Source organism: Papaver somniferum, chromosome 11 (assembly GCF_003573695.1).
Source record: "Papaver somniferum cultivar HN1 chromosome 11, ASM357369v1, whole genome shotgun sequence".
In the NCBI taxonomy this organism is placed as follows: Eukaryota; Viridiplantae; Streptophyta; class Magnoliopsida; order Ranunculales; family Papaveraceae; genus Papaver; species Papaver somniferum.
Genome location: NC_039368.1, coordinates 132,057,403 through 132,061,473, shown reverse-complemented (window position 1 = coordinate 132,061,473; position 4,071 = coordinate 132,057,403).

Below are 4,071 nucleotides of genomic sequence, written 5' to 3'. Positions count from 1 at the left end.
AAAAAAAAAAAAAAAAAAAAAAGAAGACTGAGAAAATGTAACAACCCCATCAGTAATAGGGATAAGTTTCTCAGTCGTGTTACACTTGCGAAATTCCAGATGAGATCAATATACGGACAGCTGTTTACATCTGGGACTGAATACGAATCTTTTAAAATTTTGGTATTTTTATATTTCTCACGTAATTTTCTACGAGACAATTTTCGAAACATTTTGTAGGATGATCACCAACCCATGCCATCAGAATGGAGACAACTTGAAGCATTCCATACTCGGCCTAGCTGGCTCTCAAGCTCAATTCTAGGTATTTTAGCCAAATATCAGCCCTTTTAACCCATTTTGCACGCTTGATTGTGCTCATTGGTGACTTGCTCACCCATTTTTCTAAGTCCTGACTCCGGTTCTGCACGCCCGGATGGGAAGATATGTGATTAGAAGTCATTAATATTTCCAAAAATACCCTCTTGTAACTGACCCATCCTCCCCCAAGGAGCCAACTTTAGAGTCCCTACCCTGTTATTTATTAGCTAGTGACGCCATAGTGCATACGTCACCAACGCATTTGCTTACGAATTAGGGTGCATAGATTCCTGGTCACACATGGGAACCCACTACTGGTTCGTCGTTATCCACGCAACATGGAACCACATGGGAACCCAACCCACTCTTGGAAGTTGGAATCATAAATTTTATCATCTTACTTACTCGTACGTGTTTGGGAGTAACTTGGGCAAACCTCATGGTATAATGCCAAGTTTGGTATCCAGACTAGATACCTGTAAAAGATATTTGCCGGCCCAAAAAAGCAACCGATAGTACAATTGGGGACACAAAAGAGGTAAACTACAAGTGTCAAGTACCCATGCATCAAACTTCAAAAAGGAAAAATAAAATCGATTAACAGTGATTCAAAATTTCAAAGTAGAGAAAGCAATTTCTAACTGTGATTTCGACAATAATTTTACTATTGGAATAAAAAATTCAAGTTTTTTTTTTTTTTTTTTTGGAGAAATCTCTCGATGAACCCAGCACGTTGATTGATTAAGCCAATTTAGGCGTATAGTTTTCTCTAATGTTGTCAAAGCTTGCCCCTTAATAACATTATTACGAACTAATTAATCTAAAGTGTAGGGAGTAGGGACAAATGCAACCTAATTGTAGATACCGCACATCTATTACATATGCGAAGAAATTGTTTGATGAATGAGCGAAGGCTATCGCGTACAGTATATTTAACATGACGCATCAGATGACGTCAAAAGAATCACGAAAAAAGTGTGATGATCGTGTGAAGTTATAGAATATGTGCGAGAAGAGTTAGAGTAAGAGTGCGTTAATTACGCATGCCAGATCCGAAAATAAGGGCTTTATTAGCTGTCATCCACTATGTAAAATCCCTATATAAGGGATCGAGCGACCATGTAAAGGGAGAGATCTTTTTGAGAGCTTAGACTTGGAATTTAGGAGAGAGAAAAATATTGTTTGCTCTCCAAGTTAGAGTTCATCTCAAATCTTGTAACCATATTGAAATTCTATGAACGAATGTGTGAATTTTAAGATGATTACTTGAGTTGATATTAAGGTTACATTAAGGGTGTAGTTGTAGGATTTCCCGCAACTACAATTTGGCGCTAGAAAGCAGTTTGGAGTAATACACCGTGGTGGTGAAGGTTTAGAAGTTCAAACCTAAAAGTTCAGAAGGATAGCCTCAGAAATTCTATCTTCATTGTTCAAATTTTTAGTTCTTTACAAAGAGGTTCTTCTTTTAAGTGAAACAAGAAAACAAAAATGACAAAAATCATTGAGGCAACAGAGGGAAGTAAAAAATTACAATGCAACTTAATAACCTAGAATATTATCGATGACTTCCATGCAAGAATTACAGGAAAAATATACAAGCGTGATTTCGAAGGAAAGAAAATTATGACGGTAGAAAAAAATTCTCCACTAAAAGATTGGGAAAAACAGAGTATAACATTCACGGCGGAAGAAATACCAGAAGAGAATTTAAGACGAACAGATCCTTTGGTGGTTACAGTGGTTGTAGAATGCAAAGAAAAACATGATGGAGTGAAAGAACAAGATAGATGGGCGATGGATAGAACCTTAGTAGATACAGGAAGTTCGGTGGACATCTTATTTTATCGCACGTTCAAAGGAATGGGATATAAGGATACATATATGGATCGCTCAAGTTAAAATATTCATGGTTTTAATAAAACAACAACAAAACCAAAAGGAGAAATAACAGTGCGAATATTGTTGGGAGAAATAGAAACACAAGTGACATTGTGTGTGGTTAATGTGGAATCACCATATAATATGCTCTTGGGACGGCCATGGATACATGCGATAAAAGCCGTAGCATCAACTCTTCACCAATGCATCTGGTTTCCATTACCAAGTGGAATAGGAGAAATCAAATGAGATATTGAGAGTGCGAAGATCTGCAGCCGGATAGATGTAAAAAACTATGAAGATCGCCCAAAGGAGCGAAAAGATCGCTAGAGAAAAGCAAGAGAATTAAGGAAATAAGAAGAGTTCCGAATATACATGATCAGGGCACAAGAAGGAAGAGGGATACCAAGCGAAGTTCTAGAAAAAGAAGGCGAACCAATGCATGTAATAAAGGAGCAAACACCACTAGGAGAACCCAAGGCGAATTTTATCGCAACAGAACCGACAAAAGAAATAAATGTTGGAACAACAAAGGAACCAAAGATATTAAAAATCGGAACTAAGATGGGAAAAGAAGAAGAAAAAAAACAATAAACCTCTTACGAGAATATAAATACATCTTCGCATGGAGCATGGAAGAAATGCCAGGAATAAATCCATCTTTTGCATGTCATAAGTTGGATATTAGCAAGAATGCAAGACCATTCAAGCAAAGGATACGTAAGATAGCAACAACATATCATTCTCAGATAGAAGAAGAACTAGAGAAGATGCTTGAAGCAAGACCAGCGAAATATACAGAATGGATAAAAAATATCGTGGTGGTGCCAAAGAAGAATAAGGGGATAAGGATTTGCAGTGACTTCGGTGATTTAAACAAAGCATGCCCAAAGGACAGTTATCCATTGCCAGACATACCATAGATGGTTGATACAAGGGTTACAATCAAATTCCGTTAGCTGAAGAAGACGAAGAGCATACTGCTTTTTTCACGCCTAGAGGATTATATTGTTATACAAAAATGCCTTTCGGTTTGAAAAACGCGGTTTGCGACATATCAAAGAATGGTGGAGAAGGTGTTCACACAGTGGATACATACCACATTAGAAGTCTATGTTGATGATATTCTGGTAAAAAGTAAGAAAGTTGAAGATCATGTAGACAACTTAAGGGAAATCTTTGAACAGATGCGACAATTCAATATTAAGGTAAATCCTGAAAAATGCATTTTCGGAGTATCATCGGGAAAGTTTTCAGGTTAGGGTGATTTATTTCTCGATCATCAGACATGTGCAACCATATCTTTAATATTCTGAAAAAGGGACTAAGTTCAAGTGGACGGATGAATGCGATAAAGCGCTGCAAAATATAAAGAACCATCTAATGAATTTGTCCATCATGAAAAAGGCGGAAAAAGGAGATGAGTTACTAATATATTTAGCATCAACACCACACGCATTAAGTGTCGTACTGCTACGTCTGGATGAAGGAGTGGAAAAACCGATATATTACATAAGAAAAACTTATAATGCCGCATAGAAGAATTATTCAAAAATATAAAAGCTAATACTCGCACTGGTGTATGCAACACAAAAGCTTCGTATATATTTTCAAGCTCACAAGATCAAAGTGTTAACAAAAATACCAATTGAGTCAGGAATGAAAAATTCAAAAAGATCAGGAAGGATCGAGAGGTGGAATGCACAAATAGGGAACTTTGAGATCAAGTATGAAATATTATCTTCCCCAAAGTCGCAAGTAATTGCAGATTTGTTGGCAGAATTCCCTTTAGAAGATGATGAAAAAGTGTGGACGAGATGATGGATATAGATGAAGAGTGTGGGAACCCTAAAGACTTGTTGATAGATAACACTAGATGGGAGATATTGGTGG